The 26,602-nt window shown below is 41.1% G+C and overlaps 1 long non-coding RNA gene and 1 pseudogene across 2 annotated transcripts in view; one reads left to right on the plus strand and one right to left on the minus strand.

The window, feature by feature from the left end:
• Nucleotides 1–26,602, minus strand: part of LOC132498676 (uncharacterized) — a 57,874-nt gene that overhangs the window by 18,705 nt on the left and 12,567 nt on the right. The gene's annotated exons all lie outside the window — the stretch shown is intronic.
• On the plus strand, nt 1,036–2,747 carry LOC132499018 (dipeptidase 2-like; annotated as a pseudogene).

Consider the following 26,602-nt stretch of genomic DNA (forward strand, 5'->3'; position numbering starts at 1 on the left):
TGCAGGAGTTTGGGCACAGTCCCTAAATCATCTCAGTGGTTGAGCTGCTGTGAGAAGGCACATCCCCAGTGTGCGTGTGTGTGTGTGTGTGTGTGTGTGTGTGTGTGTTGGGGGGAGGGGGTCCCTAGAGGAGGCAGCTAGCGGGAGGGCCTGAGGCTGGAGATGGGGAATGGCGTGCGGCCTCTGAGCAAGCACAGGCACTTAGCCCTTGAGGTTTCTGGGAAAGCTAGAGCCACAAGGGCCACGAGATAAGGCAAGTGTAGCAGCAGAGCCCAGGTGCCAGGTCTTTCTTCAGAACCTACACTTCTCCACGAGGCCGGGCCTTCCACGCTGAGGTAGGAGGGATCCTGGCCAGAAGGTCAGCCAGCAGCTCTGGGACGAAGGTTGCTGCGGCGGGGGCTCTTCTGCCATGGAAGCGACTTCATTTCCTTCCACACAAATAGCCTGCTGACTGGGTTCCTGCTCTGTTGAGTAAAAGGGTCGTTGACTCTCCCCAGAAGGTTGTTCAGTTCACATCCCAAAAGTCCCTCTATTCAGGCCCTGGGGAGGTATAGCAGCTCCTGAGGGCGCTCTCCTGAGGCTGGCTGACAGAAGTGGGGGAGGTTCCTGATAGTTCCCAGGTGCTGGTTCGAGTCCCCAGAGAATGGTCATGCAGGTTGAGGAGTCAAGTAGGAGGAGAGAGAAGGTTGGGGGCAGAGGGCCCCTTCCTGAATCCAGAGCTCACATGGTTACCCCCCCCCATTTCCAGAAACTATCTCTTCCCCCACACCAGCCCCCATGGCCCAGTACCGGGAAACCGGGAGCCCAGAGCACTTGTGGCCACAGAGACCCTCGCACGCAGCCCTCGGGGTGGGCGGGGCCGGCTGCAGGCAGATGGGGACGAGATGTGCTCCCGGGAGGCCACGGGCTGCAGGTGGCCCTCTGAGAGAAGCACCCCAGCTTGGACAGGAAGGTTAGAGGCGGGGGAGAGCAACCTAGGGCGCCCCCTCGGAGCAGTGGGTGTGGGAAGAGGGGCGGGGGCGGAGGGAACCCGCGATGGGAGGCGAGTGGGCTCTCAGCAGAGGCCAGCTTAGCCCGCGGGAGCTGCCTCTGAGCAGGGGGCGGGAGGGCAGTGCCGCCCTGTGGCTGCCGGGCTTCCCGGATCCGGATCGTGGCTCTCCGCACACGGGTCGCAGGGTCCTGTGACTCTGTATCCCCTCCCTCACCCCGCCCCCCTCGCGAGGCCGCGCCGCTGGGTGGGCTGTGTCGACGGGCAGAACCCCATCGCCCGCCCCTCTCAGACCCGCCTCTGCCCGCCTGCCTTGCCCTGCGCAGCTTGCGGCCCGGGGGCCTCGAAGGTCCCCGTGCACGCAGCCAGTGGCCTCTGCTGTGCCTGCTGCTCCTGCTGGGTCTGCTGCTGTGACCGGTAACCCTCCTGCAGACCACGCTGGGCACCTCCAGCACCCCAAGTCCGCGGGAGCGCACGCGGGCCCTGATGCGGGACTTCCCGCTTGTGGAAGGGTGGCTGCACTGTGTGCGGGCTGCTGGGGGCCGGTGGGGGCCTAGCCTGGCCCTGGGCAGGGGAGGAGGTCCGGAGCATGTAGCGCTAGTGGGGAGGCTCCCTCACACCACCCCTGGATGTCCTCTCCATCATCTATGGATGCCCTTCCCCTTCTCTGTCATCCCCTCCCTGGTGGGAAACCCTCAGCCCAGGCCTCAGCTGCTCCTAGTATAGTCTGTGTGACAGTGTGAGGTGGGGGACCCCCAGGCTGGCCCAGGCCAGGCAATGTGTCCTGCCCGATCCCAAGACCTAAGGAGCCCACTCATTTGCCTTGACCTCCCTCCAGCCACAACAACATGCCCCTGGTCCTGAGGCAGTTTTACCACAATGGGCTATAGCATGTTAATCTGCGCAATTTCAGCCATGGCTAGACCAGCTTGGACAGGCTGAAAGATGGTCTCGTGGGTGGCCAGGTACCAAAGGGACACACAAGGTGCCACCATGGCTGCTGGGGAATGTGGGGCAGTTTGGGGGCCACAGAGACCACAGGTTAGTCACATTGGAACGAAGTTACCATAGTGACCTAGAAAGTGCCATGCCATGGATGCTGGGGGCTACAGGGGTCACAGTGAGCCCACCTGACGGGCTTCCAAGTACCACAAAAAAAGCAACGCATTACATGTGACTTCTGGGCACAGTAAGTGCTGTGCCAGCTGAGGAGGCTATGAGAAGCCCAAGGAATTCCAAAGCCCAAACTAAGCCCTGGCCTTCCCTCAGTTCTGGTCAGCCTACGTCCCATGCCAGACCCACGAACGGGATGCTGTGCGCCTCACCCTGGAACAAATTGACCTCATCCGCCTCATGTGTGCCTCCTATTCTGAGCTGGAACTTGTGACCTCAGTTAAAGGTAGACGGAGGACTTCCCTGGTAGTCTAAAGGTTAAGACTCCACGCTTCCACTGCAGGGGGGTCGGGTTTGATCCCCGGTGGGGAAACTAAGAGCCCTCATGCTGCGTGGCACGGCCAAAAAAAAAGGTAAACAGACTGGTGGTAGTGGGTGTTAGGGACTTCAGTAAGCTACCCCTGCCTCTGAAAATGATCATCTGACCTACGTGCCCCCAGCTCTCAAAAATACCCGGAAGTTGGCTTGCCTTACTGGTGTGGAGGGCGGCCACTCACTGGACAGTAGCCTCTCCATCTTGCGTACCTTCTATGCGCTGGGTGTGCGCTACGTGACACTCACCCACACCTGCTACATGCCCTGGTGAGCACCTGAATATATTCAGGAAAAAACGCATTCGCCCTTTTTGGCCAACCAAACAAGGGGGCAATGCAAATCAACACTGCAAAGAAGTCTCACTAGGCATAGGTCAAAAGGGCCATGCTGAAAAAGTGTAAAAACCAGAAATGCAGGGCAAGTCAAGGAGAAAAGGGAGCTTTTTTATGGTGATGGGTGTGATATAAATTGCCAACGGCCACTCCCGAAAATTGTATGGTGTTTCCTAAAACATCTAAAAAACAGAGCTACAGAGCACAGGGCACTTCCACTCATGGGCTTATATCTTGAGAAAACCAAAAATCGACGGGACACAGGCACCCCAAATTTTAGGGCTGCTGTGTCCACAAAATCCTCGACTCGGGTACACCTTAAGTATCTCATGAAAGAGAAAAATGGATAAACAAGTTGTGGTACTTAGGTACAATGGAATATCACTCAGCCATGAAATCAATGTCCTAAGGCTAGTAGCAGCATAATGAATGGATTTAGGTACGATGATTCTAAGAGAAATACGTCACACAGATAAAGAAACTTATCATAAGATATCAGTTATAGACGGAATGTAAAAATCGCTACATGAACTAAATTACAAAACAGAACAGAGTCACACATTTAGAAAACACACTTATGGCTGCTTAAGGGGAAAGGTGAGGTGGGGTGATGCATAAAACAATACTTTGAAATTAGCACAGATACCGTTCCATCAACCAAATATGTAATAGAGACGACCTACTCATTGCTCAGTGAACTGGACTCAACACACCTTATTCACCACAGAAGAATATATCCGCGTAGTAAGAATCTTAAAAAGTATTTATTGATATTTCTCGGTAAGTGAATATAGTGGGTGTAAAGGGGCACAAACACAGCACTGAAAATCAGCTAAATCCCATTATAAATACAAATTACAAAAAAAAAGCAAAGATAGTGAAAGAGAGAGAAATTCTTACAAAATTCGTTCAGTGGCTGTGATGCAACCTGGATTGACCACATCTAGACCCACAGCTGGAAGAGACATAAGGCTGGACACTCTTGGGGGCGACCGGATTGGTGAGGTTGCGTGAGCAAATGCAGACCCTTTAAAGTAATACTGCGTGCTACCCATTCCATGGGTCAGAAATCTCCAGGTTCAAGGGAATCTTCCTACAGCTAAAACATGCATGGGAAACCCAGAGGATGGTACACCATATGATCAGGAAACGTTTCTAAAACGCACTTCATTTTTCATCTCGTGATACTCGGGTTCGCCATTCCAGCTGCTTTACCAACAATCTCCCCACTTGGAGAACAAGCACCTTTAACCTCCTGTTTTGTACAGTTTGCAGTTTGTCCAGAGGTTGAACGGGTAGAGGGGGAACCAATGAGAGATCAGCTCTAGGTGTTTGGACAGACACATGTCACTCTAATTTCCAATCAGGAAGAAGAATTAACCAAAGGCTCTGCCTGCCCCCCGGAACCAGAATAGGGCCTGAAGCAATCCTGCGGTTTGGAGGCCAGCTCCCAAAAAGGCGAGTTGAAAAATGGATCTCAGAGGCACTAAAATTCACAAACCTGCAGGATAATAAATGATAACTTTCGTACCTTATTGAGGTAAGGCAATGAAGAGGATTTGAAAACAAGGCAGAATTGCAGGAAACCGTTTTCAAGAGGTAGATCAGAGTCGCCTTTAAAGCATATGAAAAGCGGCAGAACTTCGACAATGATGCAGTTGGCCAAAAAGGGTGTACGTTTTTTTTTCCTGAATATATTCAGGAAAAAACGCGTAGGCCCTTTTTGGCCAACCAAGCAAGTGGGCAATGCAAATCAGCACTACAAAGAAGTCTCACTTCGCATCGTTCAAAAGGGGTTTTACCATGTTTGAAATTCCAATATTTTAGCCTGACACGTTTTTGGATTTTAGAAAAAAAAATATTTTAAATGAGACAAAAAATCTTTTTTATGACCCAAAAAGACAGCAATAGTTTTATATTTTTATCTATTTCACTTGCACACAAAAGTCTCATGGGGTTTTGTAAAGCAGTCCTGTTGGATGCTGTGCATGGTGCAAATATGGATTAAAGCTTTGGAATCTTAAGCTTCACTCACCTGAAACTTTTAAATTAGGATGCAAGCAATCCTTTCCAACATTTGAACAGAGAAAGACACTGTCTTTATTTTATTTGTCAGGTAATTAATATGTCTTTTGCCCCAAGGAGGGAAACACCTGGCACTTCTATCAATGTGTTGTACAAAAATCTTTGAACACAGAGTGCAAGCAGAGGCTGATACAAGATGTGAAAGAAAAAAAAAAAAGAGAGAGACCCCTGTGGCATTTTCTCCTAACTTATTGCAATCTCCCATTTAAAATGTGGGAATAATCAATCTTCTGAGGAAAAAGGCCCAAGGAAGCTTTTTGCTTTTGTGGAATAATGCAATGCCTAAAGATTTCATGAGGCAAGAAGAATTAATGAGAATGACCATGAGAAATCAAGAAAAGTCAGATCCATGGATGAAGTGATGTTTACCTCTGTGAATCAATGAGAAGTAGGAGCAAATGAAAAGAAAGCTGAATACAACATTTCCTGAATAAATGTAACCTTTCAGCTGTCATAGACAAATTAATGCTCACTATGATACAACATATTTAGTTCAGAAAGTGAACTTAAATTTAAAGCTTAACAATTAGATTTATTGAAGAAACGAAAACATATTTGTGGTCTAGAATATATAATGTGTTCTGCAACAGATAAGAAGATTACATAAATAAATAGAAATAAGACTAAATAGAGGAAAATAACAAATTAGATGTTATTAACATTAAAAACTGACACTCATCTAAAGAGGAGACAGAAAGAGAGAAGAAATTATATCAAGTATATATTTAAAACTCCTAAATAAGAAGTCTTCAGATGTTAAAAAAAAAAAAAAGTCTTCAATAAGAAGATAATGTAATAGCAAAGATGGGAAAAATATACCAAAAGATATTTCAAGAAAGAGAGTACAGAACGTTAAGTAAACATATCAAAAGATGCTTGGCTTCTTAGTAGTCAATTAAATGCAAAAAAGTCATACCTGGAATTATCACTCACCAACCAGAAAGTTCAAATGAAAATGACAGGTATTATCAAGTTTGACAAGAATGTGTGTAATCCTTGAATCTCATTCACTGCTGCTGAGGATGAAAAATCATACAAATGTTTTGAAAATATTTAGAAATATCTAAAAAGATAAACAGATGAAAGCTATGAGTCAAAAATTTTACTACTACATGTATATTGAATAATTTATACACATACCACCAAAGCTCAAGTTCTAGTATGTATATATCAGTGCAATCCTCAATAGACCCAAACTGAAAATCACTCATATTGTAATACATTTTGGAAAAAATTAATTAATAGTTAAATATTTACACTATGGAATCCTATACAACAGTGTCAGTGCATGACAACAACAGGCAACCATATAGGCGTATTCATAAACAACATAAAATAAAAAAGCCCAATCCAAAAGTGATTTTACTGTGCCATTACATTTATATAAAATACAAAATACAGGTAAAGTGATCTTTTTGTTAGATACCAGAACAATATTAAACCTTAAGGGGAGTCACTAGAATTGGACAAGGGGGGCTCTGAGTATCTGGCAATTTTCTGTGTCTGTATCTAGAAGCTATGTATAGAGTGTATGCAGATTCTGAATTTTCTGAAATTTGTCATTTCCTTACAAACCATGCATATTTTTAGTTGTTTTTTATACATAACAAAAAGTAAAAATGATAGACTAGGGAAGGTAATTATATTAGCACTTTAATATCCATGCTTTTCAAGGTGGAAGTGAAAGGTATTAAATACCTGACATTGTGATTACTTCTTAAAAGTAAGGTGAAAATTTCAGATTAATAAATAAGACATACTTCTTCATATATCATCCTCAAAGAGGAGGGGTAGAAAGGAGTATTTTTTTTTATTTAATATAGAACAGTTAAGATAGAAAATAATGAAAACAGACTAGGTTTAAAAAAGAGCACACTGGACTTCCCTGGTAGCTCAGTGGGTAAGAATTTGCCTGCCAATGCAGGGGACAGGGGTTCAATCCCTGGTCTGGGAAGATCCCACAGGCTGTAGAGCAACTAAGCCCGTGTGCCACGACTACCTGGCCTGCGTTCTAGAGCCTGCAGGCAACAACTACTGAGCCTGCATGACACAACTACTGAAGTCCATGCACCTAGAGCCCATACTCCACAAGAAGAGAAACCACAGCAAGGAGAAACCCATGCACCACAACGATGAGTAGCCCCTGCTCGACACAACTAGAGAAACCCTGTGCAGCATCGAAGACCCAACACAACCATAAATAAATAAAATTAAGTATTGTGACTTGTGAGATGACTCACTCATGTGGCTGTAAGTAAGAGGCCTCAGCTCCTTGCCACATGAATCTCTCCTTAGGGCTGCTTGAGTGTCCTCATGACATGGCAGCTGGCTTACCCTAGGATGAGTGATCTAGCAGAAACCAAAGCAGAAGCTCCAATATCTTTTATACCTTTGGAAGCTGCACTTTGTCATTTCTGCAATGTCTTATTAGTTAAAACATCAGCCCTTTCCAACTGTGAGGAGGCACACAGGTGCATGATGACTAGGAGATAATTAGGGTATGATTAGGGCCTTCTTGGAGGCTGGCTACCAAGGTGGCTGACTCACCGAACACTGAATTTTGTTTTCTTCACTGATGGAGAGAAAATGGTGAGTGAATCTCATTGGTGTTCTTTGAGATGTACCAAAGCTAGCTCTTGCTCTCACCCCCAGCTGTGTGGCTAAGAGGGTCTTGGTGCTCCAGCCGGGTGTCAGGCCTGTGCCTCTGAGTTGGGAGAGCAGAGTTCAGAATATTGGTCTACCAGAGACCTTGGGCACCTTATAATATCAAAACAGCGAAAGCCTCCCAGAGATATCCATCTCAATGCTAAGACCCAGCTCCACTCAAAGACCAGTAAGATCCCGTGCTGGAAATCCAATGCCAAACAACTAGCAAGACAGGAATGCAGGCCCACCAATTATCAGAGAGGCTGCCTAAAATCATAATAGGTCACAGACACCCCAAAACACAACACCGGATGCAGACCTGCCCAACAGAAAGACAAGATCCAGACAAACCCACCAGAACACAGGCACCAGTCCTCTCCACCAGAAAGCATACACAACCCACTGAACCAACCTTAGCCACTGGGGGCAGACACCAAAAACAACAGGAACTACAAATCTTCAGCCTGCGTAAAGGAGACCCCAAACACTGTCCACAAAGCCAAATGAGAAGACAGAGAAACACAGAGCAGATGAAGGAACAAGGTAAAAACCCACCAGACCAAACAAATGTAGAGGAAATAGGCAGTCTACCTGAAAAAGAATTCAGAGTAATGATACTAAATATTATCCCAAATCTTGGAACTGGAATGGAGAATATACAAGACAAGTTTAACAAGGACCTAGAAGAACTAAAGAGCAAACAAACAATGATGAACAACACAGTAAATGGAATTAAAAATTTTCTAGAAGGAAACAATAGCAGAATAACTGAGGCAGAAGAATGGATAAATGACCTGGAAGATAAAATAGTGGAAATAACTACCACAGAGCAGAATAAAGAAAAAAGAATGAAAGAATTGAGGACAATCTGAGACACTTCTGGGACAATGTTAAACACACCAACATTCGAATATAGGGGTCACAGAAGTAGAAGAGAAAAAGAAAGAGACAGAGAAAATATTTGAAGAGATTATAGTTGAAAACTTGGCTAATATGTGAAAGGAAATCGTTAATCAAGTCCAGGAAGTGCAGAGAGTCCCATACAAGATACACCCAAGGAGAAACATGCCAAAACATATATTAATCAAACTATCAAAAATTAAATGCAAAGAAATAATATTAAAAGCAGCAAGGGAAAAACAACAAATAACATACAAGGGAATCCCCATAAGGTTAACAGCTGATCTTTCAGCAGAAACTCTGCAAGCCAGAAGGGACAGGCAGGACATATTTAAAGTGAAGAAAGGGGAAAAGCTACAACCAAGATTACTCTACCCGCAAGGATCTCATTCAGATTCGACAGAGAAATTAAAACCTTTACAGACAAGCAAAATCTAAGAGAATGCAGCACCACCAAACCAGCTTTACAACTAATGCTAAAGGAACTTCTCTAGGCAGGAAACACAAGAGAAGGAAAAGACGTACAATAACAAACCCAAAACAATTAAGAAAATGGTAATAAGAACATACATATCAATAATTACCTTAAATGTAAATGGATTAAATGCTCCAACCAAAAGACATAGACTGGCTGAATGGATCTGAAAACACGACCAGTATATATGCGGTCTACAAGAGACCCACTTCAGACCTAGGGACACATACAGACTGAAAGTGAGGGGATGGAATAAAATATTCCATGCAAATGGAAATCAGAAGAAAGCTAGAGTAGCAATTTTCATATCAGAAAAAAGAGACTTTAAAATAAAGACTATTACAGGAGACAAAGAAGGGCACTGCATAATCATCAAGGGATCAACCTAAGAAGAAGACATAACAATTGTACATATTTATGTACCCAATACAGGAGCACCTCCATACATAAGGAAAAGGCTAACAGCCATAAAAGGGGAAATTGAAGGTAACACAATCGTAGTACGGGACTTTAACACCCCTCTTTCACCAATGAACAGATCGTCCAAAATGAAAATAAATAAGGAAACACAAGCTTTAAATGATACATTAAACAAAATGGACTTAATTGATATTTATAGGACATTCCATCCAAAAAGAACAGAATACACTCTTTCTCAAGTGTTTGAGGAACATTCTTCAGGATAGATCATATCTTGGGTCACAAATCAAGCATTGGTAAATTTAAGAAAATTGAAATTATATCATGTATCTTTTCCAACAACGCTATCAGAATAGATATCAATTACAGGAAAAAATCTGTAAAAGAATACAACCACATGGACGCTAAACAATACACTACTTTATAACCAAGAGATCACTGAAGAAATCAAAGAGGAAATTAAAAAATACCTAGAAACAAATGGCAATGAAAACATGATGACCCCAAACCTATGGGATGCAGCAAAAGCAGTTCTAAGAGGGAAGTTTATAGCAATACAATCCTGCCTCAAGAAACAAGAAACATCTCAAATAAACAAGCTAAACTTACACCTAAAGCAATTAGAGAAAGAAAGAAAGAAAAAAAACCCAAAGTCAACAGAGGAAAGAAATCGTAACGGTCAGATCAGAAATAAATGAAAAAGAAATGAAGGAAACAACAGCAAAGATAAAAAAAACTAAAAGCTGATTCTTTGAGAAGATAAACAAAAGTGATAAAACCATTAGCCAGAGTCATCAAGAATAAAAGGGAGAAGACTCAAATCAATAAAATTACAAATGAAAAAGGAGAAGTAACAACTGACACTGCAGAAATACAAAGGATTATGAGAGGTTACTGCAAGCCACTATATGCCAGTAAAATGGACAACCTGGAAGAAATGGACAAATTCTTAGAAAAGCACAAACTTCCAAGACTGAACCAGGAAGAAATAGAAACTATAAACAAACCAATCCGAAGCACTGAAATTGAGACTGTCATTAAAATCTTCCAACAAACAAAAGCCCAGGACCAGATGGCTTCAAAGGCAAATTCTATCAAATATTTAGAGAAGAGTTAACACCTAACCTTCTCAAACTCTTCCAAAATATAGCAGAGGGAGGAACTCTCCCAAACTTATTCTATGAGACCACCATCTCCCTGATACCAAAACCAGACAAAGATGTCACAAATAATGAAAACTACAGGCCAATATTACTGATGAACATACATGCAAAAATTCTCAGCAAAATACTAGCAAAAAGAATCCAACAGCACATTAAAAGGATCATACACCATAATCAAGCTGGGTTTATCCCAGTGATGCAAGGATTCTTCAATACATGCAAATCAATGTGATACACCATATGAAAAAAACCTGAAGGATAAAAACCATATGATCATCTCAATACATGCAGAAAATGCTTTCGACAATATTAAACAGCCATTTATGATAAACCTCTAGAAAGTAGGCATAGAGGGAACTTTCCTCAACATAGTAAAGGCCATATATGACAAACCCACAGTTATCATTGTTCTCAATGGTGAAAAAGTGAAACCATTTCCACTAAGATCAGGAACAAGACAACATTGCCCACTCTCACCACTATTATTCAACACACTTTTGGAATTTTTACCTACAACAATCAGATAAGAAAAAGAAATAAAAGGAATACAACTCGGAAAAGAAGAAGTTAAGCTGTCGCTGTTTGCCACTAGATGACATGATATTATATAGAGAGAATCCTAAAGGTGCTACCAGAAACCTACTAGAGTTAATCAATGAAGTTTGTAAGGCTGCAGGATACAAAATTAATGTACAGATATCCCTTTCATTCCCATACACTAAAGATGAAAAGTCTGAAAGAGAAATTAAGGAAACACTCCCATTTACCCATGCACCAAAAGGAATAAAATACCTAGGAACAAACCTACCTAAGGAGACAAAAGACTTTTACTCAGAAAACTATAAGACACTGATGAAATAAATCAAAGATGACACAAACAGGTGGAGAGATATACCATGTTCTTGGATTGGAAGAATCAACACTGTGAAATGACTATACTACACAAAGCAATCTACAGATTCAATGCAATCCCTATCAAAATACCAATGGCATTTTTCAGAAAACTGCAACAAAATATTTCCCAATTTGTATGGAAACACAAAAGACCCCGAACAGACAAAGCAATCTTGAGAAGAAAAACAGAGCTGGAGTAATCAGAATCCCTGACTTCAGACTATACTACAAAGCTACAGTAATCAACACAGTATGGTACTGGCACAAAGACAGAAATATATATCAATGGAACAGGAGAGAAAGCCCAGAGATAAACCCAGACACATATGGTCACCTTATTTTTGATAAAGGAGGCAAGAATATAGAATGGAGAAATCACGGCCTCTTCAATAAGTGGTGCTGGGAAAACTGGACAGCTACAGGTAAAAGAATTAAATTAAAAGACTCCCTAACACCATACACAAAAATAAACTCAAAATGGATAAAAGACTTAATGTAAAGCCAGACACTATAAAATTCTTAGAGGAACACATAGGCAGAACACTCTATGACATCAATCACAGCAAGATCCTTTTTGACCCACCTCCTAGAGAAATGGAAATAAAAATAAAAATAAAAACATGGGACCTAATGAGACTTAAAAGCTTTTGCACAGCAAAGGAAAACGTAAACAAGATGAAAAGACAACCCCTAGAATGGGAGAAAATCTTTGCCAATGAAGCAACTGATAAAGGATTAATCTCCAAACTTTACAAGCACCCCCTGCAGCTCAATATCAAAGAAACAAACAAGCCAGTCCATAAATGGGCAGAAGACCTATTAGACATTTCTCCAAAGAAGATATACAGATTGCCAGGAAACACATGAAAGAATGCTCAACATCACTGATCATTAGAGAATTGCAAATCAAAATTACAATGAGGTATCATCCCACACAGGTAAGAATGGCCATCAATCAAAAAATCTACAAACAATAAATGCTGCAGAGGTGTGGAGAAAAGGGAACCCTCTTGCACCGTTGGTGGAAATGTAAATTGATACACAGACACTATGGAGAACAGTATGGAGGTTCCTTAAAAAACTAAAAATAGAGCTACCATATGACACAGCAATCCCACTACTGGGCATATACCTGGAGAAAACCATAATTCAAAAAGAACCATGTTCCACAATGTTCATTGCAACTCTATTTGCAATAGCCAGGACATGGAAGCAACCTAAGTGTCCATCAACTGATGAATGGATAAAAAAGATTTTGCGCATCTTCAATATAAAATGGAATATTATCAGCCATAAAAATAAATGAAATTGAGTTATTTATAGTGAGGCGGATGGACCTAGAGTCTGTCATACAGAGTGAAGTAAGTGAGAAAGACAAAAACAAATACTGTATGCTAACACATATATATGGAATCTAAAAAAAGAAAAAAATGGTTGGGAAGAAACTACGGGCAGGACAGGAATACAGACGCAGATGTAGAGAATGGACTTGAGGACATGGGGAGGGGGAAGGGTAAGTCGGCACGAAGTGAGAGAGTGGCATTAACTTATATATACTACCAAATGTAAAATAGATAGCTAGTAGGAAACAGCTGCATAGCATGGGGAGATCAGCTCAGTGCTTTGTGACCACTTAGAGGGGTGGGAAACGGAGGGTGGGAGGGAGATGCAAGAGGGAGGAGAAATTGGGATATATTTATATGTATAGCTGATTCACTTTGTTATACAGCAGAAACTAACACACCACTGTAAAGCAATTATAGTCCAATAAAGATGCTAAAAATAAATAAATAAATGAATAATTTATACCTCCCCCAAATTAAGTCTTTATAAAAATAAATAAATAGGGCTTCCCTGGTGGCGCAGTGGTTGAGAGTCCGCCTGCCGATGCAGGGGACGCGGGTTCGTGCCCCGGCCTGGGAAGATCCCACATGCCGCGGAGTGGCTAGGCCCGTGAGCCATGGCTGCTGAGCCTGCACGTCTGGAGCCTGTGCTCCGCAACGGGAGAGGCCACAACAGTGAGAAGCCCGCGTATCGCAAAAAATAAATAAATAAATAAATAAATAAATAAATAAATAAATAAATAAGGGTACTCAATAACATGGTAACTCTAAACCTAAGTATTTTCAATACTACAGCAAAGGTAAATGGATTAATGTCTCCTATTAAACTGTAATTTTTTATATTATGTGCAACTAAAATTTTTTCCCAATATACAGGTAAAATAAAATAATTACTTTAGAAAGGTGAAAACATTCCATGTATTTAAAAACAGTAAAATGATAAGCATATGATATGCATCTTAGATAGTGTTTAATTTCAGAACAATTTGTCATTATTGTAACTAGTACTATTATCCCAATTTCTTAAAAATATTTCAATACTTTTTCTATTTGAAAAAATACTTTAATATTTTTTCTTTGCTCTTTTGTGGTCTAATACATGGTATTTAGCTGCTAACATAACTTAAAAATATATGTTGTTTTTTACAGCCAAACAAAACTGAATCAAGAAGAAATAGATAACTTGAACAGACTGATCACTACAAGCAAAATAGAAACTGTAATGTACAAAAACTCCCTACCAACAAAAATCCAGGATCAGATGGTTTCACCGGCAAATTCTACCAAATATACAAAGCAAAACTTAAACTGATTCTTCTCAAGCTCTTCGAAAAGATTGAAGATTAAGGAATACATCCAATGACATTCTATGAAGCCACCATCACCCTGATATCAAAACCAGATGGTGGGGGGGACTTCCCTGGTGGCACAGTGGTTAAGAATCCATCTGCCAATGCAGGGGACATAGTTTCAAGCCCTGGTCCGGGAAGATCTCACATGCCGTGGAGCAACTAAGCCTGTGTGCCACAACTACTGAGCCTGTGATCTACAGCCCACTAGCCATAACTACTGAGCCTGATAGACACAACTACTGAAGCCCGCGCACCTAGAGCCCATGCTCTGCAAAAAAGAAGCCAGTGCAGTGAACAGCCCGCACACCACAACGAAGAGTAACCCATACTTGCCACAACTAGAGAGAGCCCGTTCACAGCAACAAACACCCAATGCATCCAAAAATAAAGAAAGAAAGAAATTTACTGAAAAATAAAAAAACACAGATGGGGACTTTTCTGCTGGTCCTGCAGTTAAGATTTTGCCTTCCAGTGCAGGGGGTGTGGGTTCAATGCCTAGTGGTGGAGCTAAGATCCCACATGCCTCACAAATAAGAAACCAAAACATAAAACAGAAGCAATACTGTAACAAATTCAATAAAGACTTAAAAAAAACAACACAGAGAAAGACACTAGCAAAAAAGAAAATTGCAGGCCAATATCTCTGATAAATATGGATGCAAAAATTCTCAACTGAATATTAGAAAACCGAATCTGACAGCACATAAGAGGATCATACACCATGATCGAATTTGATTCACCCCCGTGTCACAAAGTTGTTTCAACATATGCCAATCAATCAACATGATACACTCCATCAACAAAGGAAAAACACAAATGATCATCTCAATAGATGCCGAAAAAGCATTTGAGAAACTTCAACATCCATTCATGATAAAAACGCTTACCAAAATGGGTATAAAGGAAACATATCTCAACATAATAAAAGCTATTTATGACAAACCCACAGCCAATATAATACTCAATGCTCATGACAAAATATCAAAGAAGCACGGAAAAGTGATGGAGGAGATGGAGAAACTTCTCAGTGTGCAGGTGCAGGATCAACATCAGCGCTAAATCCTGCTCAGCTTATGGTGATTCAAGAGAAAGCTAAAAGCCTTTATGAAGACTTGAAGAAGAAACATGGGAAAGAATCAGAGGGCATATTTTTTAATGCCAGCCATGGCTGGTTTCATCGGTTCAAGAGTAGAGCCAACCTCAACAAGGTAAAAGTAAGTGGAGAGGTAGCAGGTGCAGATAGGGTAGCTGTCCAGGAACTTCCTGAAACACTTTGAGAAATTATTGATAATGGTGTGCATTTACCCAACCAGGTGTTTAATGTGGATTAGACACAACTGTACTGGAAGAGAATGCCAGACTGAAGTTACATCAGTAAGAAGGAAAAGTTGATGCCGGGCTGTAAAGCAGCAACAGATAGGCTAACTGTTGTTTGGTGGCAATTCTTCCAGTGATATGAAGCTGAAGCCTCTCTTAGTTCATCATTCAGAGAACCCAAGAACCCTTAAAAACATAGCCAATGACTCTCTTCCTATTGTGTGGAAGTGTAACCCCAAATCCTGGATTACACAGGCCACGTTCCAGGACTGGTTTTGCCAACACTTTATCCCAGATGTAGAGAAATATTGCTCGGAGAAGGACGTCCCAGAAAAACATTCTTTTGCTGCTTGACAATGCTCTGGGCCACGCCCCTTTCATGGATGACTTTTCCCAACGTCAAAGTAGTGCATCTGTCACCGAATACTGCATTGCTCATCCATCCTATGGACCAGGAAGTTATAGCGACTTTCAAGAAATATTATTTATGTCACACTTTTTGTCAGGCAGTAAAGGTAAGTGAGAAATCAGGAAGAACCTAGGGACAATTTTGGAAGGACTATAACATCTACAAGGCCATAAAAAACATTGACTTTGCATGGTGTGAGTGTATGTTGGTCACCATGAATGGGGTTTGGAAGAACCTTTGCCCACAGTTTGTTCATGATGTTTGTGGACTTGAGAAGGCAGATCAGAAGTCTGAAGAGGTCTTCAGCAACGTAGTGACCCTCAGCGAGAAGCTGGAGCTAGATCTGCAAGAGGACGATTTCACTGAACTCCTTGCTGTGCAACATGAGGAGCTTACTGATGGAATTGGAGGCGCAGAGAAAGGATGAAGAGGGACAGGAGGAAGAAGAAGTAACTGAAGAACTGAAGAGATTCACGACACAGAAAATGCCAAGGGCATCTTCTAAATTTGAGGAGGCACTGTTAGTTTTGGAGGCACAGGGCTCGAACCTACAATGGTACCCAAAGGTGGCAGCAGCCGTTCAGAACGCAAACCAGTTCTACCATGTCATCATCTATGATGAGAAGAAACGAGCTACAACCCAGACATCAATGGATCATTTTTTCAAGAGGGTAGATAGAATTAAATCCAGCAAGGAACCAGAACCTGTGTCATCAATGTCAGGCATGAGTGAAATTGGAGCTTGCCCCCTGTCTCCCACTGCTGATAATCCTTCACCTCTACCATCTCCCACCTCCTCTCCCTCCTCCAATCAGTAACTCTTCTCGCCTGTTCCCTCGTTGCCAGCCCCAGTATCCCAGCTGTTGTACTGTATTACTGTACTTTTCAAGTCACTGTACTGTAAGACTAAAAATGTCTTCTTTGTTTTTGTGTTTGTTTCTTATATACTGTTTGTGTGAAAAGTATTATAAACCTATTATGGTACAATACCATATAGCCGACTGTGTAACCTGGGTACCTCGGCTAACTTTGTTGGACTTACAAACAAATTGGACTTACAAACGCACTCTTGGAACAGAACTTGTTCATACATAGCGGACTTACAGTAAAAGCAAAAAAGAAACAGGAACTAATGAAACTTATAAGCTTTTGCACAGCAAAGGAAACCATAATCAAAATGAAAATACAACCTATGGGCTGGGAGAAAATATTAGCAAATGATGAGACTGACAACGGCTTAATTTACAAACTATACAAACAGCTCCTACAACTCAATAACAATATAACAAATAACTCAATGGAAAAATGGGTAGAAGACCTAAATAAACATTTCTCTAAAGAAGACATACAGATAGCCAATAGGCACATGAAAAGATGCTCATCATCACTAATTATTAGAGAAATGCAAATCCAAATTACAATGAGGTATCACTTCACACTGATCAGAATGGCCATCATTAAAAAAAATCTACAATTAACAAATGCTGGATGGGGTATGGAGAAAAGGGAACCCTTCAGCACTGTTGGTGGCCATGTAAGTTGGTGCAGCCACTATGGAAAACAGTATGGAGGTTCCTCAAAAAAACTATAAAGAGAGTTGCCATATGATCTAGCAATCCCACTTCTGGACATATATCTAGACAAAATTATAATTCAAAAAAATATATAAAACCCTATGTTCATAGACGCACTATTTATAATAGCCAAGACATGGAAACAACCTAAATGTTCATTAAAAAATGAATGTATAAAGAAAGTGTGGTATACGTATACAATAGATATTACTCAGACATAAAAAAGAATGAAATAATGCCATTTGCAGCAACATGGATGGACATAGAGATAATGATACTAACTGAGGTAAGTCATAAGGAGAAAGACAAATACCATATAATATCACTTACATGTGGAATCGAAAACAGGACACAAATGAACATGTCAGCAAAACAGAAACAAACACACAGATATAGAAAACAGAGTTGTGGTTGCCAAGGAGAGAGTGATGGAAAGATTGGGAGTTTTGGAATAGCAGAAGCAAACTATTCTACATAGGATGGACAAGCCACAAAGACCTACTGTACAGCAGGGGAAACTATATTCAGTATCCTGTGATAAACCATAATGGAAAAGAATATATATATATATGACTGAATCACTTTGCTGCACAGCAGAAATTAATACAATAATGTATAAAGGCTGCAGAGGGTGTGGAGAAAAGGGAACCCTCCTGCACTGTTGGTGGGAATGTAAACTGATACAGCCACTATGGAGAACAATATGGAGGTTCCTTAAAAGCTAAAAATAGAACTACTATATGACCCAGCAATCCCACTACTGAGCATATACCCGGAGAAAACCATAATTCAAAAAGATACATGTATCACAATATTTACTGTAGCACTATTTACAAGAGCCAGGACATAGAACCAACCTAAATGTCCATCGACAGAGGAATACAGAAAGAAGATATGGCCTATATATATAATGGAGTATTACTCAGCCATAAAAAGGAATAAAATTGAGTTATTTGTAGTGAGGTGGTTGGACCTAGAGTCTGTCATACAGAGTGAAGTACGTCAGAAAGAAAAAAACAAATACTGTATGTGAACACATATATATGGAATTCAGAAAAATGGTACTGACAAACCTAGTGACAGGGCAGGAATAAAGACACAGATGTAGAGAATGGACTTCAGGACACAGGGCTGAAGGGGAGACAGGGACGTAGTGAGAGAGTAGCACTGACATATATACACTACCAAATGTAAAAGAGCTAGTGGTAAGCTGCCGCATAGCACAGGGAGATCAGCTCGGTGCTTTATGTCCCCCACAGGGGTGGGATAGGGAGTCTGGGAGGGAGCTTCAAGACGGGGGGATATGGGGATATATGTATACATATAGGTGATTCACTTTGTTGTAAAGCAGAAACTAATACAGTGTTATAAAGCAATTATACTCTAATAAACATGTATTTTAAAATACCACAACGTTGTAAATCAACTACACTAGAAAATATTTCTTAAGTGAAAAAGATTTTTTGAATGTATGTTTTATTGTGTGTGGGTACCACAGGTTCAATATATATGAATTATGTCAAATTGATTACATTGTTTTTCAAAATAAAGAATTTTTGATATTCTACATCAGCTGCATAATATAAATGCAGAAAAACTGTATTATTTTTTTCTAAAGCTCAGAAATACCCATTTTGCTCATTCAGTATACTATAAACCACTAACTGTTAAAAAGGGATTCATGGCCTCTTTCTTCCAAAGAAATATTTCTGCACTCACACAAGTTTAATAGAATGTTCCACCATGAACTGGCTTCCCACCTTAGAGACACGAGATTTACTTCCTGAAATCTCTTTCTTGCAAAAATGTCCAATTAGCATCCTAGCATTACAGAAAAGAAATGCTTTTTGCCAGATCTCAAATTACATACAACTTTATCACGACATCATGTATGTTTTTTTTCCACACACACAGACTGCATTTTATTTTTACAAGAGAAAAATCAACTGACACCAAACATTGTAAATGGATGACCACAGCAAAAGCAACAATGAATGTAATTACCAAACATGAAACACACTCATACTATTGTCAATATTGACATTCATTCCAGGAATCCTCCACAGCTCCTTTATTTCGCAGTGAAAGACACCATGTTTTTTTTTGTTTTTTTTTTTGTTTTTTTTTTGCAGTACGCGGGCCTATCAGTGTTGTGGGCTCTCCCATTGTGGAGCATAGGCTCCGGACGTGCAGGCTCAGCGGCCATGGCTCACGGGCCTAGCCGCTTCGTGGCATGTGGGATCTTCCCGGACCGGGGCACGAACCCGTGTCCCCTGCATAGGCAGGCAGACTCTCAACCACTGCACCACCAGGGAAGCCTGACGTCATATATATTTAAATTATCAGCACTCACCTGAGATCTTCAAAAATCAACAAAAACATAATTTTGTGCTCTCTTTCATTTATTCTGGTTCTAAGTGGTCATTTCTAAACGAAAGTATTTAAGTATGTTAACGTCATCTTATAACATCATATTTCAAATGACTACCGTCTCTCCAAAGATGCAATATGAGGAACTCATAATTAGGCTCTCCAAAGTTTTACTCTTTGAATCTGTATTACACTTCTGCTGAACTTCACACTGTTCATTATTCTCTGAGAATATTCTTTTTCTTGTATGCCCATCTCACATGCTCTTTCATTTCATGAAGTTTTTTCCTATAATTTTATGCCTAGTTTATTTCTGAGAAAATGCATTATTCCAGATTGATAATTATAGACACAAAGACTTCTATATAATTCCCTGAGAGTTTCAAAAACTCCTTCTTTTTTTTTTAAATCCCTAGATTCTGAAGCTCTCCACAAAGCATTACTAAAATTGCATTTACATAGTATCTACATATTAATCACACATTAATGCATTTACAATTGTATTATGCTTTATTGCTAATTTTGGAGCATAAACGTAGCTGTCTTATTTACCACCCTCTTGGAAATCACTTTAATATTTGCACTTAGGACTTGAAAGAGAATGGATAAATAAAAACCTGAAGAATATGCAAATACAATTTATATATTGCTCGTAAAATTAGGTGATTATCTAACCTTTATCCAGAAAAAAGAAGAGCCCACATACTCTGCAGTCATGATACTCGAGAATGTGTGGTCTTCCAGCAGGAAAACATGCAGTAATCCACGTGGCAGAGTTTACCTGTGACCAGCTGGGGTTAGTGTCCTATGCATTCCTTACATGCAACATATCAGGAGTGGCCAAACTGAATTTGTCAGTTGTGGCAATAAGTATAATGAAGATTTGTAGCAGGTCATGCTCATATATGCAGCACAGGTACAATCAACATTTTGCTCAATTCTGGTAGATCTAAATCTGTATCTGTTACCTTGTCTTTAACGAGGAAATGTCAGAACTGACTTACCCAAAAAAAGTGTTTTGTTTGTTTGTTTGTTTTAATTACAGTCACGGTGAGTAAGACATAGCTCAGAACAACTAATGTGACTTAGTGATTCTCTCATCAGGAAATGCAGTTTCTACTTCCCTGTTTATTCTCCACATCTTGTAGTAAGTTAAGTTTCAGTGAAAGATAAATCTACAGGGTGAAAAGAAAAGAAAACTTACATGTGTTGATAAGATCATTCTGACAGGTTTTACCACGTATGTCAGTGTTTCTGGTGATGGACACAAGCTAGAGCTCCCTACTCTGACATTTTCACTGATGTCATTCCCCTTGATCCTCAATTTGAAAGTGGATAAAAATGTTTTCCATGTTTTCTTCTTTAAGAAATTAAATAAAGAATGCTGTCTAGACATGATCCTCTAATGACTTTCAGTCAGTGGTCATCAAGAGAAGAAAAGCACAGAATCTCATCCCCACAGAAGGGTGACATTCAGTCAGGTAAGAAAATTCTCCCCAAAATCAGAGCTTCATCTTTAACATTCAATCAAAGGCTTTCACAGGTTCTTCATACTCTGCACTCAGCCTTACTATATGGGATTGGCTCTGAGAATCTCACACCAGATGACTGACAAACATGTCATAGTACACTGATCTGGGACCAGATCCTGCCTCTCTTAATGATCTCCCGCAGGGACATTGCAATATTCTAGGATATTTCCTGGAGCCCTCTACTCTATACAGGTACACTTCCAAGTAGAAACAGAAGCTTTGATTCTCACTGGGACCCCTGCTCTGTCCAACCAACCTCTCTAGAAATATGATGTTCTAATCTCTCCTGATTAGAACATTGCACGGTCTCTCACTGTGCTAATTTAGTAAAGGTAAAAGAGAAACAAGAAAGAGCAAACTATGCAGGGAGCAATATATAAGATTCCTTTACTTAATGTATTTATCTGATATACACAAATATTGAGAAATATAGATTCATTTCATAATGGTCAAGAAAAGAGGAGGAGGAACCTCCATGCCAACAGTATATATAAATTGGAATCAATCCTGCATAAGCTCCAGCTAAAGCTTAGCTACGAGGTACTAACTCTTCTCATAAAGCAGCAATAGTTCTCCATTATTTGAAGCACACTGAGGACTCAGACAGCTGGACGCTGAGGGTGTAGTCTCCTCACTCGAATTCTGTACCTGCATCACAGAGCAATGAAATATTCCCAAAGAATTATTAAGGATGAGGTGGGGAGCCGAAATAAAAAAGATGAAACCACAGTCTGCCCTACCATCCGTTCTGCTGGATATTACCACCATCTTGGCCCAGTATGACCTTCCCACTTTTCTCTGGGCCTCCCTACTTCCCACCTCCATCCTCTCATTATATCTTACCTACACTTGGAAGCGACTCTAGTTTTTCCACTGATCTTCATCAACAAGCAATCCAAATAGCAACTGTGTATATAACTCCTTAGAAACCTCAGGTATGACTCAGTAATACATGACCTTCGAAGTCAAAAGTTTTCCTAATTCCCTTTATTATTATTTTTTCCAATTTCCATGTACTTACACTCTCAGGACCTCCACTGTCCTCAGGTTCGTCTTCCCTGCAAAATCTGTCAACTTAGACATAGACTTAAGTACCACCCTCTAATTATCTCCTAGGGAATCCAGTTTTTAAAAAAGCCTCAGCAAGCCTTATGGACTTTAGTAAAGACTCTTAAAGATAACCCAGGGGAGATAGCAGTACACCCACAGATATCTATTTAATACACCCTCAGAGGAATTTTTTTTCTTTTGTATAAAGTCTCTTCTGTCCAATGAAGACTCTCAGCTCTTCTTCTCCAACATATGCAGTGTCTCACCCTTCTGATTACTCTCTGCTGTATCCCAGGGCCACTCCCTTTCCTGATATTACATTCTTTCCCAATTTTGTATGTTAGTAACATCAAATAACATAAAGTATAACATGTTAATTATTATAAAGTGCACCGTTCAGTGATCTTAAATACATTCATATTATTGGGCGATCAACATCGCCATTTATCTTTCTAATTCTTTTCTACATTTTAAAACTGTAACTCTATATCCTTTAAACATAACTTTCCTTTTTGTTCCATAACCACCTGAAAAGCATCATTGCCCTCCCAATTTCTATGGTCTTGACTACACTAAGTACCCCATATAATTGAAATAAGTAGTTGCATTGTTATGACTCACTAAAAGTCACAAAAATGGCATATTTGGTAGCTACATTTCCTCAGGATTCATCCATGTTGTAGCATATTCCTAGATGTTTTCCTTCTTAACACTGAACAATATTGTATTATATGGGTATACCACACTTTGCTTATCCAGGAACTAGTGGATGAACATTTAGGTTGCTTTCATATTTTAGCTACTGTGATTATTACTGCTCTATACACTGGAGTACAAATATTACTTTAAGACCCCGATTTCAATTCCTTTGGGTATACCTCATAGTAAAAATTTCCTGGATCATGTAGTAATTCTATTTTTCAATATCTGAAAAATTGCCATACTCTTTTGCAAAGCAGCTGTATCATTCTACATTCCCACTGACAGAGCACAAAGCTTCCAACTCCCTCACATCCTCACCAATACTTGTTTTCTGCTTGTGTATGTGTGTGTGTGCTTGTGTGTGTATGCATGCACACAAATATATAAACATGCATTTAATGATATGGAGCATCTATTCAAGTGCTTAGTCATTTGTACATCTCTTTGAAGAACCATCTATTCAAGTCTTTTATCCATTTTTGAATCAGGGTGTTTGCTTCTTGTTGAGTTGTAGGAGTTCTCTGTATATTCTGAATAGAAATCTCTTGTCAGATAGATGGCTTTCAAATATTTTCTCCCATCTTGTGGGTTGCCATTTTATTCTGTTTACATTCCTTTGATACACATTTTTTTAAATATGTACTGCAAATTGTTTATTTTTTTGTTAGCTGTACCTTTGTTGTTCCTTCGTTTCATATTGAGGAAATCACTGCCAAATACAATGTCATGAAGCTCTTCTCCTGTGTCTTCTTCTAAGACTTTTTATTTTATTAGGTCTTATATTTAGTTTTTTGATATGTTTTCATTAATTTTTGCATATGATGTTAGGTAAGGGTCCATCTTCCTTCTTTTGCATGTTGACAACAAGACTTCTCAGCATCATTTGTTGAAAATACTATCCTTTCTACTTTGAAAAGACTTGGCAACTTGTCAAAACCCATTTGGCCATATATCAGGGTTTATTTCTGGGTGTTCTATTCTATTCTATTGGTCTTGAATAAGGGAAAAAATAGTATAACCTATCCAGGTTGATGAAGAACATAAAGAAAGACCAGGACTGAGAATTAGGAGGGCAATATAAAAAAGCAGGGAGTAAAAGACAGTGTGAGAGAAGATCTTGTACTTGCAAGTTCATGGAAATATGATCATGTTAAATCACTAAACGCCTGACTTTGAACAATACCGTAAATGTGCTAGCAAGAAACGTAACACTTACCCATCTCTGGGAAATACAGTATGGGCAAAAAGATAAACTACACACAAATATATTAAAAAGGGAAGGGCTTTCATGGTGTGAGAATATTGTGGGATTTGAAATACAATTTACTTCTGTTCTACCATTGTCTCTAAAATTTATCAAAGTGTATATACAAGCAATTCCAATTCTGGTCATGTGCTTGACAGGTTTAATATGAACTTCAGCAGACCAGTAAATGTACATTCATAGTAGGACTGTTCCCTAATCCAAAAAACAAAACACAAAAACTGGAAAGACTAGAGTTCACTTTGTCAACACACATACAGATGCAGCGATGGTTAACGGTCCAAAAAAAGAAGGTGAGCATGGGTGCAAGAGGTTAATCCCCAGGCTGGTGTGGGGTGCAGGGTTTGAGGGTAACACAGGTAGAAAAGGCTTTTGTCCTATCCTTGATTTTTGAGGTATGGAAATTCACAGGTCACTACCTTCATTTCAAAATGAATGAATGCACTATTCAATTTTTTTTTAAAACAGGAGAAGTAAACATGAGTGATAATAAATTTTAAACTGTTGCTAGTCAAATAAGATACTAAGAAAAATTAAATCATATGATTTAAGAATGAAGTGGAGAGATTGCCTAAGATGGTAGCATTCAAAGACCCAGAGCTTGATGCCTCTCATGGGCACACCAAAGTCACAACTGTTTACAGAACAGCAATTGATGAAAAAGGCCGGGACCTACCATAAAAGATGTTTTAGAGCTAAAGATATAAGGAAGGCACCCCGGCAAGACAGGAAGGAAGGGCAAAATCTCAACAGAGTCAAGACCCATCCCCCCAGGTGGGTGGCCCACAGATGGGAGAATAATTACAATTTCTGAGGTGCACCCAGGTGGCAAGGGGTATGAACCCAACATCAGGCTCCCAAGCCCAGGGACCCTGTGCTGGAAAGAAGGGTTTGTAGAAAGTTGGGCTTTGAAGACCAGTGGTGCTTATTTTCCGGAGAGCCAGAGGGTTGTGGGAAATAGAGATTCCACACTTAAAAGATGCTCACAGGGCTTCCCTGGTGGCTCAGTGGTTGAGAGTCCACCTGCTGATGCAGGGGACACAGGATCGTACCCCGTTCCGGGAGGATCCCACATGCCGCGGGGCGGCTGGGCCCGTGAGCCATGGCCGCTGAGCCTGCACGTCCGGAGCCTGTGCTCCGCAACGGGAGAGGCCACAGCAGTGAGAGGCCCGCATACTGCAAAAAAAAAAAAAAAATGCTCACAAAATCCCACATGACCCGAGAATCAGAACGGAAGCAGTCATTTGAACGGATCCTGGGTCACACCTGCCTCCTGGTCTTGGAGAGTCTCCCAGAGAGTCCAGAGGCAACTACAGCACAGCCTCAGGGACATAGACACTGGCAGCAGCCACTTGGGGGAGCTCCTTCTACCTCGTGGCCACTGGTACCAGCAAGCATAATTTCAGAGTCCTCCCTCTATCTTTTTAGCCTCAGGGTCTAGCCCTACCCATTTCCACCAGACTATAGATGCAAGTACTAGGATGCTGCAGGCCAAGCAACTGACTGAGCAGGGGCATAGCCCCATCCACCAGCAAACAGGCTGCTTTCAGACCCTCTCAATGCACAGCTGCCGCTGGGCATGGGCCCAGCTACCAAAAGCCCCAGGACCAGCCTCCACACCTAAGTGGAGAGGCACCAGCCCCAGAGTCCTCGGCCCCTCTGACAAGTGAGCCTGCTCTGGCCTTGGAATCAGTCTCACCGGCGGCAGGTGATTACTGCACAGGGACTGGATGGAGCTTGGACCTACCGAACAGCAAATCTGCTCTAGCAGTGGGATCAGCCTCATACACCAACAGGTACACACCAGCTCCAGGAATACCACAGCCCAGCAGCCTGTGTGACCAGAACACTCACTTGCAGGCCAGAAGCAGCCATGGACTCACTTGCATCTTGACCCTGCCCATCAGAATGACAGCACAAGATTAGGGATACCCCAGACCCTGCAGATAGCTGTGTCAGGAACAGTGATCCAACACCAACTCTGAGACTCCTGGGCCCTGCAGCCAGAACTCAGGACCTGTGTCTTCCTCCCAGTAGCCAGCATCACCCCAGTGACTGGGCACTAGCCCTGATATCACCTGGACTGCAATTCTACCCATAAGTGAACCAGCACTAGATTTGGTGTCCCACAGAGTCGTGCAGCCAACTGCCTTATGATTTAGCCTCACCAAGCAGCACAGACAGCTTCCATACAAGGCAGAGTCTGTCAAACAAGCCGTCTGGGGGCAGCCAAGCCTACCAGACCACCCACAGCAGTCAGCCCACCACAATAGAAGAGCCCAAGTAGCCCACATAGGG

Source organism: Mesoplodon densirostris, chromosome 11 (genome assembly GCF_025265405.1).
Source record: "Mesoplodon densirostris isolate mMesDen1 chromosome 11, mMesDen1 primary haplotype, whole genome shotgun sequence".
Lineage (NCBI taxonomy): Eukaryota > Metazoa > Chordata > Mammalia > Artiodactyla > Ziphiidae > Mesoplodon > Mesoplodon densirostris.